This window comes from Mirounga angustirostris, unplaced genomic scaffold, assembly GCF_029215605.1.
Source record: "Mirounga angustirostris isolate CCGP_5_RB_7025 unplaced genomic scaffold, mMirAng1.0.hap1 SCAF_4, whole genome shotgun sequence".
Lineage (NCBI taxonomy): Eukaryota > Metazoa > Chordata > Mammalia > Carnivora > Phocidae > Mirounga > Mirounga angustirostris.
In genome coordinates this window covers 154,075,757-154,094,761 of record NW_026991712.1, presented here as the reverse complement: position 1 = coordinate 154,094,761, position 19,005 = coordinate 154,075,757, and the positions used below count along the sequence as shown (strand labels likewise).

At 38.5% G+C, this 19,005-nt stretch overlaps 1 protein-coding gene across 2 annotated transcripts in view; it reads right to left on the bottom strand.

Annotated features, from left to right (window-relative positions):
* The window catches only part of PIK3R3 (phosphoinositide-3-kinase regulatory subunit 3), a 123,330-nt gene that overhangs the window by 48,873 nt on the left and 55,452 nt on the right, over nucleotides 1–19,005 (bottom strand). The window lies entirely within an intron of this gene.

Here is a 19,005-nt window from a genome sequence, read left to right as displayed (position 1 = left end):
GTGAGGAGGAGATCCTCACCGGTGCAGTCTGGCATGAGATGTTAAAGCTGAATGAAGGAAAAAGGGCAGTGGCACAGGGCCCGGGTGGCACAGAGTACTGGAGACCAAGCCAATGAGGACACAGGCCTCAGAAGACGGCATACCAATACAATGGGACAAAGCCAGATAACGGTGAAGAGTTTCTACTTGGGGGAGGGGAGGCTGAGAGGTATCAGGGGGAATGCAGCAATGGCTGTAAGAGATTGGGTACATACAGAGAGATAGATCAAATAAGTACAACTATTAAAAATAATAGGAACCAGCTTTCTCATAGTCTAAAAAGGAAATTACAAATATGGAAAGGCGAAAAAAAACAGAACGATCCCTCTGGTTTGAACTGGAATTACAGCTATTGATATGAACTCATGAAATTTTATAAAAAGATGAACTTTAATAGAAATTTAATAGAAAGATAGATATGTCTATACATATAGGGAATAAAACTATTCCCTAGCTCTGTCCCCTGAGAGGTCCTAAGATGAGCAGCACCCCCAATATGCATAACTAGCACCCAGATCTTGGGGTTTTTGTCTGTTTGTTTGTTTTTAAAGGTTTTATTTATATATTTGACAGAGAGATAGCAAGAGCAGGAACACAAGCAGGGGGAGTGGGAGAGGGAGAAGCAGGCCTCCCACCGAGCAGGAAGTCCAATGCGGGGCTCGATCACAGGACCCTGGGATCATGACCTGAGCCCAAGGCAGACACTCAATCATCTAAGCCACCCAGGCGCCCCCAGATCTTGGTTTTTAACGCTATTCTCTACTAAAAAGAACCAGGGCTCTTTGAAGAAAAGCTGATTCCAGGGCTGGGGTAGAGCTGGGCTAGAGCTAGGGTAGAGCAAGAACCAAATGAACCTCAAACATCATATTATACCAAAAAGTAAAAAGCAAGTGCTCAAAGAATGAGGGGCCATGACAAAAGAATAAAGAAGCTAGCTTGAAGGGGCTTCCACTACCAAAAATGGAACAACTGGAGCATCAATACAAATAATGATAGTAAGGAAATATAAACTATCAAACAAAATAAGAATCCATGTGCCCATGCAGCTATAAATAAAAAAATGAAAAAACCCAAAAGATTAACAGGGAGGATTTATATAATCTCAAAGGGCTTTCCCACAAATGCTTATTAGTCACAAAAGTAAAAAGACAGTAATAGTGGAGAAGCCTGGCAAACACTACCTTAATCAAGTAATCAATCGAGTTAAAACCACCAGTAATGATAAAATCTTGGGCCCCCAATAGGATGCACTGAGGAGGACATTAATATCACTTTTGGGATATTCTTGCCAAATACGCATAAACTGAATTTAATCATGAGGAAACATTAGACAAATCACAATTTAGAGATATTCTACAAAAAAACTGGCCTGTAATCTTCAAAACTGTCAAGGTCATGAAAATCAAGAAAGATTGAGAAACTGTTCCAGATTGAAAAAGACTAGAGAATCATGACAAATGCAGTGTGTGATTCTGGACTGGATCCTTTTTGTTATAAAGGATATTACTGGAACTTGAATGGAAGCTGAGGATAAGATTGGTATTGTAATGCATCAACATTAATTTTCTGATTTTCTATTGTAGTTATGTAGGAAAATGTTCTTATCGGTGGGAAATACATACAAACATGATCATTGCGGGGTATCATGTTGGCAACTTTCTCTCAATGGTTCAAGAAAATAAGTTATTTGTACTGCACTTGCAACTTTTCTATAAGTTTGAGATGCCTTCTACATTTCTTTTAATTAATAAAAAAGTTAGAGACAATATAGGGGGAAGGGGGAAAATGTGAATATATTCTTCAAAAAGAAACTCTTTACTGTCAAATGTTCTTAACAAGGATGTCAAAAAATTCAATGGTAAAAGAATAGTCTTTTTAATAAATGGTGCTAGGACAACTGGTTACCCGTCAGACCCCCATATCATACAATATGCAAGAATTAACTCAAAATGGATCAAAAACCTAAATGTAAGAGCTAAAACTGTAAACCTTTTTTTTTTTTTTTAAGATTTTATTTATTTATTTGCAGAGAGAGAGAATGAGAGCGAGCACAAGCAGGGCGAGCGGCAGGCAGAGGGAGAAGCAAGCTCCTCCCGGAGCAAGGAGCCCGATGTGGGACTCGATCCCAGGACTCTGGGCCAAAGGCAGATGCTTAACCAACTGAACCACCCAGGCATCCCAAAACTGTAAAACTTTTTAAAGAAAACAGGATTGAATCTTCATAACTTTGGACTAGGCACTGGTTTCTTAGATAGGAACCAAAAGCACAAACTAAAGAAAAAAAAAACAGATAAACTGGATTTGATCAAAATTAAAAATTTTTGTGCTTCAAATGACATCATCAAGAAAGTGCAAAGACAACACACAGAATGGCAGAAAATATTTGTAAATCATATATCTGATAAAGTTGTATCTAGAATACATAAAGAAGTCTTGCAACTTAATAAAAAGACAAATAACTGAATTAAAAATGGGCACAGGATCTGAATAGACATTTCTCCAAAGAAGATATACAAATGGCCAACAAGCACATGAAAAGTTAATATCGGCCATCAAGGAAATGAAAATCAAAATCACAGTAAGATACTACTTCAGGGGCGCCTGGGTGGCTCAGTCAGCTGAGCATCCGACTCTTGGTTTCAGCTCAGGCCGTGATCTCAGGGTCATGGGATCGAGCCCCGTGTGGCTCTCCACACTCAGCGTGGAGTCTGCTTGGGATTCTCTCCCCGCCCCCCGCCTCTCCCCTTGCTTGCTAGAGTACTCTCTCTATCAAACAAATAAGTAAATTAAAAAAAAAAAAAAAAAACACTTCACGCCCACTAGGATGACTATACAGCTGACCCTTTGACAACAGGGGTTTGAACTGCATGCAGGGTCCTCTTACACAGATTTTTTTCCCAATAAATACGTTAGAAATTTTCTTGGAGATTTGCAACAGTTTGAAAAACCTTGCAGACAAAGCACATAGCCTAGAAATATTGAAAAGCTTAAGAAAAAGTTAGATATATCATGAATGCATAAAATATATGTATATGCTAGTCTATTTTATCATTTACTACCATAAAATATACACAAATCATAAAAAGTTAAAATTTATCAAAATTTTATGCAAACACATACAGACTGTACATGGCCCCATTTGCAGTTGAGAGAAATGTAAACAAAGGTAAAGATACAGTACTAAATCGTAACTGCATAAAACTAACTGTAGTACATACTGTGCTAATACAATAATTTTGTAGCCATCTCCTGTTGCTATTTCAATGAGCTCAAGTGTGTTCATCTCTCCAGTGAATTGTATATTGCAGTAAAAAGTAATCTCCCATGGTTTTTGCATATTTTTTGTGTTACCATAATCCTTGAATAACACCAGAGGACCCATACAAAGTGCCACTAGTGATACTGGAAGCTCCCAAGAAGCAAAGTCATGACATTACAAGAAAAAGTTGAATTGCATGACCAAAGTCTGCAGTTGCCCACCAGCCTAAGGACCATTGGGGTTTTTTTTTGTTCATTCGTTGTTTTTTTTTTAATGGAAATTTGTGAAACCATCCCTGTGGCTATGCCAGTAAGTGCAAAAACCTTGTACCTTTTAGGAAATACTGAACCAAATATACTACATTTTTTTTATCCTGTATTGAAAATGCAGCTTTTATGTGGGTGCAGGATTGCTGTAAGATACCTATAGACTCTAATATTATTCAAGAAAAAGCTAAGTCATTATATGACAACTTAAAGCAAAAGGAAGGTGAAGGATCTAAAACTGGAGAATTTAAACAGCATAGGATACTTTGATAATTTTAGAAAGAGGCTTTAAAAATGTCAAGATGGGGGCGCCTGGGTGGTTCAGTCGTTAAGCGTCTGCCTTCGGCTCAGGTCATGATCCCAGGGTCCTGGAATCGAGCCCCACATCGGGCTCCCTGCTCGGCAGGGAGTCTGCTTCTCCCTCTCCAACTCCCCCTGCTTGTGTTCCCTCTCTCGCTGTGTCTCTGTCAAATAAATAAATAAAATCTTTAAAAATAATATAAATAAATAAATAAAAAATAAATAAAACAGCAGAAGCAGCTTCTGCCAACCAAGAGGCAGCAGACAAGTTCCCAGAGGCCATTAAGAAAATAATGAAGAAGAAAGGATGTCTACCTGAACAGGTTTTTAATGCAGACAAAAGTGCCCTTTTCTGGGAAAAAAAAAAAAATGCCACAAAGGACATTCATTAGTAAGAAAGAGAAGCAAGCACCAGGATTTAAGACAGGAAGGAATTAAAAAAAAAAAGACAGGAAGGGATAGGCTAACTCTACCATTTTGCACAAATGCAGTCAGGTTTATGATCAGGACTGCCTTATCTATAAAGTTGCTAACCCCTGAGCCTTGAAGGGAACAAATAAACACCAGCTGCCAGTCTTTTGGTTCTACAACAAGAAGGCCTGGACAACGAGAACCCTTTTTCTGGATTAGTTCCATTGATGCTTTTTGTCCCTGAAGCCAGGAATTACCTTGCCTTTTAAAGTTCTTTTGATATTGGACAATGTCCCTGGCCACGCAGAACCCCACAAATGCAACACCTAAAGTGTTAAAATGGTCTACTTGCCCCCAAACACATCTCTAAATCAGCCTTTAGATCAGGGGGTCATAAGGATCATTATGCACAATACTCTTTGGAAAGGATTGTCAATGCTCTGGAAGAGAACCCTGATAGAGAGAACATCATGAAAGTCTAGAAAGATTACATCACTAAAGATGCCATCACTGCTACAGAAAAAGCAGTGAAAGCCATCAAGCCCAAAACAATAAATTCCTGTTGGAGAAAACGGTGTCCAGGTGTTGTGCATGACTTCACAGGATTTACAATAGAGCCAATCAAGGAAATCATGAAAGAGATTGTGGATATGGGAGAAAAAAAGAAAAAGAAAAAGATGGGGAGTGAAGGGTTTCAAGATATGGATCTTGGAGAAATTCAAGAGCTAAGTGACATCACACCAGAGGAATTAACAGAAGACAACATGATGGAGATGAATGCTACTGAAATGGTGTCAGATGTTAAGAAGGTGAAGAAACAGTTCCAGAAAACAAATTGACATTAGACAGTCTGGCAGAAGGGTTCCAAATATTCAAAACTGCTTTTGACTTCATTTAGGATATGGACCCTGTATGATACAAGCATTGAAACAAAGCAAATGGTGGAAGGATTGATACTGTATAGAACAGTTTTTTAGAAAAATCAAAAAGCAAAAATGTCAGATAGAAATTACTACATATTTCCATAAAGTGACACCAAGTGTGACAGCATCTCCTGCCTCCCCTTCCATCTCCTCCACCTCTGCTGCCTCTGCCACCCCAAGACAGCAAGACCAGCTCCGCCTCCTCTTCAACCTACTCAACATGAAGACAAGGATGACGATCTTACGATGATCCAATTCCTAACAGCAAATAATCATCATACTGTATAGTTAATAAACTTATCTGTTGTACATGTGTCTTGATATGAAAATCTGATCTATATAGCAAGAACTGCATGAGACATTTTTGTCATCATCATTGCCAATCATATTGATGCTTCATTATCAATGCATGAATTGTTATATCTGTAAATAAATATGAATTTTTTCACATTATCTTTTCATTTTTGATGTCTAATGTTAGTTGCATGTATAACATCTTACAGTGTTTTGTATCATATCATATTGATGTAGGTACTGAAAGGCAGATGATTCAATTTGTAAACAGACAACATGAACTTACACAGTCGATAAATACAGTACTGTAAATGTATTTTCTCTTCCTTAATTTTCTTACTAACATTTTCTTTTCTCTAGCTTGCCTTATGGTAAGAATACAGTATATAAATACATACAACATACAACATATGTGTTAAACAACTGTTTCTGTTATCAGTAGGGCTTCTGGTCAACAGTAGGCTATTAGATAAGTTTTTGGGAAGTCAAAAGTTATACACAGATTTTGGACTACACAGGGGATTGGCTTCTTTTTTTTTTTTTTTAAGATTTTATTTATTTGAGAGACAGAGTGAGAGAGAGAAAGAGCACAAGACGGGGGAGTGGGAGAGGGAGAAGCAGACTCCCTGCTGAGCAGGTAGCCCGATGCAGGACTCGATCCTGGAACTCCAGGATCATGACCTGAGCCGAAGGCAGTCGCTTAACCAACTGAGCCACCCAGGCGCCCCAGGGGATTGGCTTCTAACTCCCACATTATTCAAAGGTAAACTGTAATCAAAAAGACAAGTGTTGGTGAGAATGTGGAGAAACTGGAACTCTCACTGCTGGAACTTTCCACTGCTGATGGAAATATAAAATGATGCAACTGTTCTGAAAAGTTTAGCAGTTCCCAAAAAGTTAAACCTAGTCACCATATTACCCAGCAATTTCAATCCTAGTTATATACTCAAGAGAAATGAAACATACACCTACACAAAAATTTGTATATGAATGTTTATAATGGCATTGTTTATAACAGCCAAAAAGTAGAAACAACCCAATATCCATCAACAGATGAATGGGTAAATAAAATGTGGTATATATTCGTACAGTGGAATATTATTTAGTGGTAAAAAGGAATGAAATATTCTATAAAATGTATGAACCATGAAAACATTTAGGCTAAGTGAAAAGCCAGTCATAAAAGACCACATTAGATGATTCCACTATCCAGAACAGGCAAATTTACAGAGACAGGAAGTAAATTAATGGTTGTCGAGGGCTGGGGGTGGGATTAAAGAGGAAAAGGGAAGGACAGCTAATGTGTGCAGAGTGGGGTAATAAAAATATTACAAAATTGTTTGTGGTGATGTTGCAAAACTCTGTGAATATACTAAAACCTAGTGAATTATACACTTTAAGTGGGTGAATTGTATCCTATGTGAATTTTTTTTTTTTTTAAAGATTTTTATTTATTTATTCATGAGAGACAGAGAGAGAGAGAGGCAGAGGGAGAAGCAGGCTCCCAAGGAGCAGAGAGCCCGATGCGGGACTCGATCCCAGGACCCTGGGATCATGACCTGAGCCGAAGGCAGACGCTTAAACATCTGAGCCACCCAGGCGCCCTCCTATGTGAATTTTATCTCAATAAAGCTGTTACTTAAAAAAAAAAAAAAAAAAAACTATCAGGCTACTGAAATTACTAGATGAGGGAAGAGCTTGCTATAATCCATACTTTTTTTCTAAATGCTATTTATACCTATCTTGTTTGAAAAGGACTTGATGTGGCTTATAGAAAGTAACTACAGTTGGACCTATAATTTTGCAAAATTTAAAATTCTTCTACTTATCCATTTTATAAGGATTAACAGTTTAAACTTATGCTATATAAAGCATTGTGCTATAGCTATGAAAGGTACAAGGACAACGTGTTTCCAGCACTCAAAAGAACAAACCTACAGGGAACGACATATAGAAACACCTAACCATAACACTCAGCAGAATGAAGTAAATACTATAATAAAGGTAAAAGCAAAGCGTAATGGAAACCCAGCAAAAGGAGCAATTGATCCCCTCCTGTGGAAACTTTAATTCAAACACTAAGCTTCTCAAACTGAGTCCTTAGTGAACTGAGTGCCATGACCAGCAGGGCCCAACAAGAACCAATATACCTCCTTGAGTTAGCAGTGGGTTACACCCTAATCACCAAAAGGAATCACAGAGACTTGGTGTTAGCTATATCCCTTCTCTGGAGACACTCTATGCTAAACTGAGTTGACGAAGCTGCATGGGAACACTCTATTTATGGATAATAATAGTTCACTGATAGCTCTACCACCAACAAACATATAATGACCATTTCATCTATTACAAAGGGCTGCCCAGAGCTTCCTTGTATCTTTTCTCATCTGCAGAAATAAGAATGAAATGATGTTCCTAAAACAACACAACTATAATGAACTATAAGATCTGAAATGAGTACAATACTGGCCTATTTATACATTCTTATCTATCATCATTCTATACATATATTAAATAATTATTGAATACCTCCTATGTTCTAAAAGCTGGGAATAACAGCAATAAACTAGATAGACACAGTCCCTATACTTAAGGACTCTACAGTCCAAAAGGATAGATTTCAAGGTAATTCATTTTCCTAAAATCATGAGTATGTTCAAATTTAGCTCCACTAAACTAGTCTTCAAACTAAGTGTTTTGATTTCTCTGGTATTTGATCCCCATCTCCATGTAATTTGCAGAATTTACTAAACAAAAACAAAAATTCATCTTAACCTTCTAATTATATGGATAAGCAGATTTGTATCCATATGTTGTTTCCAGATTATATTATAAATAAGGTTAAAAAATTCCAAATCACAGGGCGCCTGGGTGGCTCAGTCATTAAGCGTCTGCCTTCAGCTCAGGTCATGATCCCAGGGTCCTGGGATCGAGACCCACATCGGGCTCCCTGCTCAGCGGGAAGCCTGCTTCTCCCTCTCCCACTCCCCCTGCTTGTGTTCCCTCTCTCGCTCGCTCTCTCTGTTGAAAAATAAATAAAATCTTTAAAAAAAAAAAAATTCCAAATCACATATATTTTAAGTAGGTCAAGTGCAACATAGTAAGAAAAGCTAATTAGGGTACATTAATTATCTTTCAACCACTTGCAAAGGTAGTTCTTGCACGGGGGGAGAACTGAAGTGCTGAGTGATGTTAAATGCACCTGAACAAATATCTTCCTCAATAAGTATCTGTAAAATACCTAGCGCTTTTGTTTCTGTTTAGTAGATGATATAAAGGATTTCTCTTGGGATGCCTGGGTGGCTCAATCGGTTAAGCTTCTGCGTCAGCTCAGTCATGATCCCAGGCTCCTGGGATTGAGTCCCGCGTTGCGCTCCCTGCTCAGCAGGGACCCTGGTTCTCCTCTGCCTCTCTCTCTGTCTCTCATGAATAAATAAAATCTTTAAAAAAAAAAAAAAAGGATTTCTCTTTCCATTTCAGACACTATATTACAAGTTTTAAAAAATCAACATATACAATGATTGTTAAATTCAGTTTTAATATGTAGATATATTAACATATACACACATATACATGTGTGTTATTGTGCACATGTGTGTATATATGCATAAAGACATCTGGAAAAATACAGAAACTGTTAATACTCTATATAACAGGGATGGGGGAGCAGCACAGGAGAACACTTTATGTGTGTATGTTTCCTTTATGTATGTTTTAACAAAAACAAAAATGATGGTTATGAGTAATTTTTCATTTTAATCCATTGTGTTCTTCAACTTTTTAGAAAAACTTTCAAAAATTCACTTTGGTATTTTTTTTTAAAGATTTTATTTATTTATCTGAGAGAGAGAGAGAGAACACAGGCAGGGGGAGCAGCAGAGGGAGAGGGAAAAGCAGACTCTGCTAAGCAGGGAGCCCGATGTGGAGCTTGATCCCAGGACCCTGAGGTCATGACCTGAGCCAAAGGCAGACGCTTAACCGACTGAGCCACACAGGCGCCCACTTTGGTATTTTTTAATTAAAGAAAGTATTCAGGCGCTACAGCACTGTAAAAAGATTATTTCTTTAGTCGTAATCTACAAACAACCTATAAACAGTAAAGTATCATATCAAAGTTAAATGTACTGAAGTTGATAACTGTGGTAACTGTGGAATGTAAAGGAGCATTCCTATTCTTAGGAAATATATATTAAGGTATTTAGGGGTTAAGGGCCAGGATGATTGTAACTTATTTGCATAGTTGAGAAAAAAGCAGTATGACTTTATATAAAGAGAGAACATGAATGATAAAAAAAATGGAATAAAATGTTAATAAGTGAACCTGATTGTTCTTTGTATTCTTATTTTTGAAACTTTTCTGTAAGTCTGAAATTATTTCCAAATAAAATATTTAATTAAAAAAATAATAAGAATCAGAGTTAGGTACTTATTAAAACCAGGGAGGAGGGGCGCCTGGGTGGCTCAGTCAGTTAGACATCTGCCTTCAGCTCAGGTCATGATCTCAGGGTCTTGGGATCGAGCCCCACGTCAGGCTCCCTGCTCAGCAGAGAGCCTGCTTCTCCCTCTCCCTCTGCCACTCCCCCTACTTGTTCTCTCTCTCTGTGTCAAAAAAATAAAATTTTTTAAAAATAAAAAAAACAGGGAGGAATGGCAGATGTCAGCCCTTATAGTCCATGCTAGGGTTTGACTTTATAAGGATGGCTTTAAATAAAAAATGGAAGAAAAAAGGCTAAAACAACATTTGAATGTAGGTCTCCAGTCTGTGCTAGGGGGAGAAGAGGCACACCTAAGTATATAAGCAATCAGAGAGAGTGCCAAGCCTTTTGATTCCAAGTACCACAAAACCAGGAGCCGGCTATATATCCCTCATTTCAGGGTGAAGTTTTAACCAACGTTCTGTCTGAAACTCTGACCAAAGACATTCTTAATTCTGTAACCCAAACATTTTTCACAGTGCCTGGTACACAGTACATACAATAAATGTGTTCATTCAACAGTGCTGACCTACTTATTCTAGGCCTTTGTTTCCTCCGTCCATAAAATAGGGCTAAAGTAGTATCTACATGGTATGGGAATTAAATGATTCAATATATGTAAATTTAAAACAGTGTATGAAATACAGCAATCAATAAATATTAGCTGTTAAATATAGGTGCTAGGCTAGATGCCAAAGATAGTAACAAGACAGTCCAATGGGCAATTTAAATAAGTAAAACATATAATTACCGTGCTATCGTTAAACACAGTAAAAGTATTTTTAAAGTATATCTTAAAGGGTAAATATTATAGTATATGATTTGGACCTCAATTTTTTAAAAAGAATTTATATATATTATAATTTGACAGAGAGAGACTGAGACAGAGAAAGATCACAAGAAGGGGGGAAGGGCAGAGGGAGAAGCAGACTCCCCACTGAGCAGGGAGCCCAATGCAAGGCTTGATCCCAGGACTCTGGGATCATGACCTGAGCCAAAGGCAGAGGCCTAACCAACTGAGCCACCCAGGCACCCCTGATTTATATCTCAATTTTAAATAAAAAGAGAGATGGGAGCCCCTGGGTGGCACAATTGGTTGGGCCCAGTACACAGTACACACAATAAATGTGTTCATTCAACATATGAACATGAAATGTGTTCAAAACTCTTGGTTTTGGCTTGGGTCGTGATCTCAGGGTTGTGAAATTGAGCCCACCATCGGGCTCCGGGCTCCGCAGGAGTCTGCTTAAGATTCTCTCTCTCCCTCTGTCCCTCCCTCCCACCCACTCTCTCTCAAATAAATAAATCTTTAAAGAGAAAGAGACAGACAGACAGAAAGAATAGGATGCCGTGGAGCACAAAATAAGGGCACTGAATCTTGAGAGAGTGAAGGAAGACAAGATAGTGTCCCAGACTAAAGCATGTATATCCAAAAAAAAAAAAAAAAAAAAAAAGTCCAAGAGAAAATTTAAAGAAATGCCTGAAACATGGAGAATTACAAGGTGGGGAATAGTGGAAGTTCACTTTAGCCACTTGTCATCTACTGTGTTCTCACCCCAATGTAGCCACCTCCCCACTAAACCATCTCCTCATTGCTCATTATTCCATTGTCTTCTGGGGCTTCCTCCTTGATCATTCTCCCTAGATTGTAATTAAACTATTTTATAATTTCAATATCTTCCCAGAAAGTGTTTTTTCCCCACTTCCTAGCCTACTCTGAAATCTGGCTCTTCCCGAAGAACACTACTAATCTTGCAGCCCTCATTCTTAGAAGGTTGCTCATTTTCCCACACCTCACGTACTCTGGGCCTCTGTTCTTCCTTAGCTCTCAATTTTCCTAGAAGGCCCTTTCTTCCTTCATCCACACCTTAAAACTGATATTTCCTTGACCCACTTTTTGCTCTATACTTGCATCTACTCCCATAGCTTCAAATAATACCTATACTCTGATCCCAAAAAAGTATTTCTAACTACAGGATCTTTTTTAAATATCTGAGTGTCCAACAGAAGACACCTAATATGTGTCAAGCACTGTGCCAGGCACAGTGAATTAGACCAATGCTTCTCACATTTTAATAAATTATAAATAATCTAGGGATCTTATAAAAATGTAGAATAAAGGGGCACCTGGGTGGCTCAGTCATTAAGCATCTGCCTTCAGCTCAGGTCATGATTCCAGGGTCCTGGGATCAAGCCCCACATCGGGCTCCCTACTCAGTGGGAAGCTTACTTCTCCCTCTCCCACTCCCCCTGCTTGTGTTCCCTCTTTCACTGTCTCTCTCTGTCAAATAAATAGATGATATCTTAAAAAAAAAAAAATGTAGAATATGGTTTGCTAGGTATGGGTTGGGGCCTGGAATTCTGCATTTCTACCAAGCTCCCAGGTTATATAGATGCTGCTGGTCCGAACTTTGAGTAGCAAGAAGCTTATAGAGGTCTCTCTTTGGAAAGCTTCTATGGGATAAAAAAAAAAAATTAGGCAAGTAGATTACAATAGCTAAAATACACTTGATTTAATACATGTCGCTCTTTACTACCTTTAACATCACTCCAAATTGGCAATAAAATATATTTTCAACGGTACAAATACACAATAGCAAAGAGATGAGGAGAGGAAACAACAGCAGATGATAGCAACAAAACTTTAATACAGAAAAAACAAACAGATGAATTTGACTTGGTAGAGTGCAAAAATTGAAACCTAAGCCTGAAAAGAGAAAGTCTAATAAAAAAAAAAAAATCTAAATCGTACCACTGTACTCTGGGAAGCCAGAAATTGAAGGCACAAAAAATCTCTGAAGGGAGGATTGAGTGATGGGGCCATAACCTGAAGAACCAGCTGACAGTTTACAGAAAGAACAGTTAGATCCCTAGTTCTCCACCCCAAACCCCAAGCAACCAGTCAACTACCCCTCCTCCACCCCACACAAAGGCTGCCTGCCAACTTATCGATCCAGAGAAACAATTAGAGAGGCTCTGGACTCAGGGAACACCAACCACAGCTAGGACTAGGGGTAAGTCCTTTATTGAAAATAGCAGAATTAAGAAGAAAAGATAGATGTCCCAACTCCCTTCCCCACCTCAGTTCTTTGAACACTGAACCACCAAGCTTATATTCCCAGGGAGGAGTCAGGGAGATTTTTCTCTGGGGAAACTGACAAGAATTCAAAAAAGACCTAAAAATATGGGTATTTGGGGGTTACGAATGAAAAAGATATTCACCATCTTATCAACTTTCAGTGAAGGCCTCCAATTAACACAGCCTGACCACTGACGTGGAGTTTCCAATCAGCTTTTTAGTATATCATTCTTAAATAAGAATAAACCCTTTAAAAAAAAGGAAGTTCTGACACATCCTACAACATGGAGGAATCTTAAAGACATGTCACAAAAGGACAGAAAAGCCAGTCACAAAAGGACAAATATTGTGTGATTTCTCTTATATGAGGTAGCAAGAGTAGTCCAATTCAGAGACAGAAAGTAGAACGGTGGCTGCCAGAGGCTGGGGGAAGGGGAATGGGAAGTCAGTTTAACAGGTGCAGAATTCCAGTTAGGGAAGATGAAAAAGGTCTGGAGATGAATGATAGTTATGGTTACACAACAATGTGAATGTACTTAATGCCAAAGAATTCTACACTTAAAAAGTATTAAAATGATAAATTTTATGTTATGTATATTTATCACAATTTTTTTTTAAGATTTTATTTATTTATTTATTTGAGAGAGAGAATGAGATAGAGAGAGCATGAGAGGGGGGAGGGCCAGAGGGAGAAGCAGACTCCCTGCCGAGCAGGGAGCCCGATGCAGGACTCGATCCCAGGACTCCAGGATCATGACCTGAGCCGAAGGCAGTCGCTTAACCAACTGAGCCACCCAGGCGCCCTAATTTATCACAATTTTTAAAAAAGAACCAGAGGACATTAAAAGAAAGCTATCAAAATTAAAGAAAACCAAAACCAAACAAAACAAAGGAACTTAAAAGTAAACAAAGAATTAAAGGAGAAGAAAACAGACACAAAAAAGTATAACATCCTCAGGAAAGGAAATATTGCATCTATGAAACACAAACAAGATCTATAATAAATTAACATTAAAGAACAAGAGCCCTTACATATTAAAATTACGATAGAGGTTTAAAAAAAAAAAAAAAACCTCAACTGACAAGGTGGCAAATAATGTTGAGGAATCTCCCAAGAAGTACAAAAAAAAAAGAGAAAGTAATGAAAACCAAAGATAAAATAGAGGATAAACCCAGAAGACCCAACATTGAACTAACAGAAGTTCCAGAAAGCAGAAAGAAACTTTTAAAATAAATATGAGAAAAAATGTTCAGAAATGAAGGACATAGATTTCCAGAATAAAAGTCCACACTAAAGGGGCACCTGGTGGGTCAAGCAGTTAAGTGGTTGTCTTCTGCTCAGGTCATGATCCCAGGGGTCTTGGGATCAAGCCCTGCATCAGGCTCCCTGCTCAGCAGGGAGTCTGCTTCTCCCTCTCCCTCTGCCTCCCATCGCTCATTCTCTCTCTCTCTCTCATTCTCAAATAAATAAAACCTTAAAAAAAAAGTCCACACCACATAATGAATGAAAAATACCCGCATCAAAGTACATCTCTGTGGAAAATCACATCAGGGATAAAGAGATAGTCCTAAAAATCTGTCATAAGGGGGGAAAAAAAAAAGTCAAAGGACTAAGGCCTGGAATGTCTTTGAATTCCTCAATAGCAAAGCTGGAAACTAACAACACTGGAGAAAAATCTTTGCATTTGATGGCAAAAATTATATATCCTGCCAAATTATCAATTATATGAGGGTAGAATTAACATTTTCAGACATAGAAGGTCTCAAGCAACTTATAACCTATCTCTTGGAATCCTTTCTTAGGAAGCTCCTGAATGGGTGTGTCTGGGTGGCTCAGTCGTTAAGTGTCTGCCTTTGGCTCAGGTCATGATCCCACAGTCCTGAGATCAAGCCCCGCATCGGGCTCTCTGCTCGGCTTCTCCCTCTCCTTCTGCCTGACACTCTGCCTACTTGGGATCCCTCTCTCTCTCTGTGTGTCAAATAAATAAATAAAATCTTTTTAAAAAAAAAAAAGGAAGCTCCTGAATGATGTGCTCTAGCAAAATGAAGAGATATACCTAGGAATGAAAAGATGATGTATAGGATTCAGGAAAATGGATGTCAGTACTAAGAGAAAAGGAGAATGGATGCCAATGCTAAGGAGAAAAGCAAAGGCAATCCCCAGGGTAATGGTGAACAGGAGTACCAGGATGACAGTTGTAAATAATAGTTGGGATTCCAGCAATAGAATGAAGGGCAACTTAGGGAGTATGTTGAAGGGGGAAAAAAATGGAAATAATTATCTAATGTTTAGCCATACTGAGATGAGTTTTATAGTTCTGTCACAGAGTATGGGGATAATACTGTCATAAGTACCTTTAAAAATCAGGCAATTATTTATGGCAATTAATTTCAAAAAATTATATAAGAAGATATAATCAAAAAAGATGTAATCCTAATATACTAATGGCTTGTCTGTATGCACTGTTTACATGATCATAACATGTAAATACTGAAAGATAATTTAAGGAGCACCTGGCTGGCTCAGTCAGTAGAACATGAAACTCCTAATCTCAGGATTGTAAATCTGAGCCCCACTTTCGGTGTAGAATACTTAAAAATAAAATCTAAAAAAAAAAAGGTTAATTTAAGAAACAATTATAATTGTCATATATTAGTAAATGGGTAAAGAAGAAGAACATGTAAAGCATAAGAGAACTAAATCCCCATCTGCCTTAGAAGGAATCAATAATATCAAAAAGTGAAAAATCTTTTTAAAAAGTGTAAGCACATTATGAAAAATAGGGAGGTAGAAACCAGAAGAAAAAACTAAAAGAGTTAAATGTTAGCACTGTAGATTAGAAATTGGGGATAGAGAGGGTAGATCAGGGAACTGCTGTTTTTTTCAGGGGGGTTCCCACTATAAACCTTGAAGTATCTTTTAACTTTTTAAACTATGAACTTATGTTGTTTTCATGAAAATAAAAATCAGGGGCACCTGGGTGGCACAGTCGGTTAAGCATCTGACTCGGTTTCAGCTCAGGTCGTGCGTAATCTCAGGGTCAAGAGACAGCCCAGCATCGGGCTCCGCACTCAGTGGGGAGTCTGCTTGAGATTCTCTCTCCCTCTCCTTCTGCCCCTCCTGCTCATGCTCTCTCTCTTTCACAAATAAATCTTTAAAAAGAAAAATCAAATGAAAAGAAACAGTTTAATCTGATTCTGGCACTTAAAATTGATTTGGGAAATTATCTCACCTCTCTAGCCTTCACTTCAATGATATGTTAAAGCCAACTCATATAGGCTAGCAAAAGCTGACACATTTTCAGGAATTTTGCAAGCCAAGGTTATACACAATCAATCATATAAATGCACAATGAAGTTATATTAAAAATAAAGATGGGGTACCTGGCTGGCTCAGTCAGTAGAGCATCTAACTCTTGATCTGGGCATCATGAGTTTGAGCCACCCCACATTGGCTGTAGAAATTACTTAAAAGAAGAGGGGGCACCTGGGTGGCTCAGTTGGTTAAATGTCTGACTTCAGCCCAGGTCATGATCTCAGGGTCCTGGGATTGAGCCCCACCTCAGACTCCTCACTCAGCAGGAATTCTGCTTGTCCCTCTGTCCTTCCCCCTCTGCTCATGCTTGCTCTCTCTCAAATAAATAAAATCTTAAAAAAAGAAGAAAAAAGGTAATAAACACTCAACATTCATCTCTACATTAATATTTTACTATGTTTTATTTACCTAACTAAAACTGTTGTATTTATATAACAGAAATACTCTGTGCTACTGCACATCTCTTTCAAACTCTTCATTCAGTATAACACATTGGTAGCTTAAAATCAGCCACAGTGGGAGTATTTACACTTCAGAAACCAGCAAATGCTACAAGTCAGAGATTGATTTATTGTTGTATTTATTATCTACCAGGGGTCAGCAAACTATGGCCCTCTGCCTGCTTTATACAGTGCAAAGAATGTTTTTTATATTTTTTAATGGTTGGAAGCACACACACACACACTCACAAACACAGAATATGCAACCGAGACCATATGTGTGCTACAAAGCCTGAAGTATTCACTATCTGGCTCTCTACCAAAAAAAAAAAAAAAAAAATTGCATCTGTCCCTGATCTAAACTTAATAGAGAAAATGTCAATTCAGCTTAATAATCTTAACTCTATGGCTACAGCTTTAGTGCAATAAGAAATTAGATGGTGTTCAAAAACAAATATATCTTCCTCACCATCCACATCACTGCAAACAAGATTTCATTTTTTGATGGCTGAGTAGTATTCCATTGTATATCTATACCACATCTTCTTTATCCACTCATGTCATTAGACATCTGGGTTCTTTCCATAGTCTGACTGTTGTGGACATTGCTGCTATAAACATTGGGGTGCAGGTGCCCCTTCCGATCACTACATTTGTATCTTTAGGGTAAATACCCAGGAGTGCAATTGCTGGGTCATAGGATAGTTCTATTTTCAACTTTTTGAGGAACCTCCCTACTGTTTTCCAGAGTGGCACCAGTTTGCATTGCCACCAACAGTGCAAGAGGGTTCCCCTTTTTCCACATCCTCGCCAACATCTGTCATTTCCTAACTTATTAATTTTAGCCATTCTGACTGGTGTGAGGTGGTATCTCATTGTGGTTTTGACCTAGAGGGTATTATGCTAGGTGAAATAAGTCAATCAGAGAAAGACAATTATCGTATGATTTCACTCATATGTGGAATTTAAGAAACAAAACAGAGGATCATGGGGGAAAGGAGGAAAAAATAAAGTAAGATGAAATCAGAGAGGGAAACAAACCATAAGAGACTCTTAGGAAACAAACAGGTTTGCTGGAGGGGAGAATGGGTGGGGGTATGGGTAACTGGGTAATGAGCACTGCTGTTATATGCAACTGATGAATCACTGAACTCTACCTCTGAAGCTAATAACATACTATATGTTAACTAATTTAAATAAAATAAAATTTTAAAAAATACCTTCCTCACCAAACCTATTCCTCCGGTCTACTCTATCCTGATAAAGGGCATCACTATGCATTTGTCAAACTCTTAAAACTATACACTAAAAAGAACAAATTTAACCATATGTAATTTTTTTTTTTTTTAAGATTTTTATTTATTTATTTGAGACAGAGAGAATGAGAGAGACAGAGAGCACACGAGAGGTGGGAGGGTCAGAGGGAGAAGCAGGCTCCCTGCCAAGCAGGGAGCCCGATGCGGGACTCGATCCGGGGACTCCAGGATCATGACCTGAGCCGAAGGCAGTCGCTTAACCAACTGAGCCACCCAGGCGCCCTAACCATATGTAATTTTTTTTTTTTTTTAAAGATTTTACTGATTTATTTGACAGAGGGAGACACAGTGAGAGAGGGAACACAAGCAGGAGGAGTAGGAGAGGGAGAAGCAGGCTTCCCACGGAGCAGGGAGCCTGATGCAGGGCTCGATCCCAGGACCCTGGGATCATGACTTGAGCCGAAGGCAGGCGCTTAATGACTGAGCCACCCAGGCGCCCCACTATATGTAATTTTAAAATTTTTTCTTTAAATCACATGTGAAACTTATTTTTTTTTTAATTTTATTTATTTATTTGACAGAGAGCGAGCACAAGCGGGAGAGCAGCAGGCAGAGGGAGAGGGAGAAGCAGGCTCCCTGCTGAGCAAGGAGCCCGATGTGGGACTCAATCCCAGGACCCTGAGACCATGACCTGAGCCAAAGGCAGACGCCTAAGCCACCCAGGCACCCCACATGTGAAACATTTTAAATGAAAATGCCTCAGTCCAACTCCCTAGGAATTGAGTCAGTTGATCCAGAATGAGACCTGAGCATGTGTTTTTTAAACACAGCTGGCAATTCTGATTAAAAAACAACTTTTTTTAATTCTGGTTAATTAACATACAGTGCTATATTAGTTTCAGTTGTAGAATTTAGTGATTCAACAATTCCATACATCACCCAGTGCT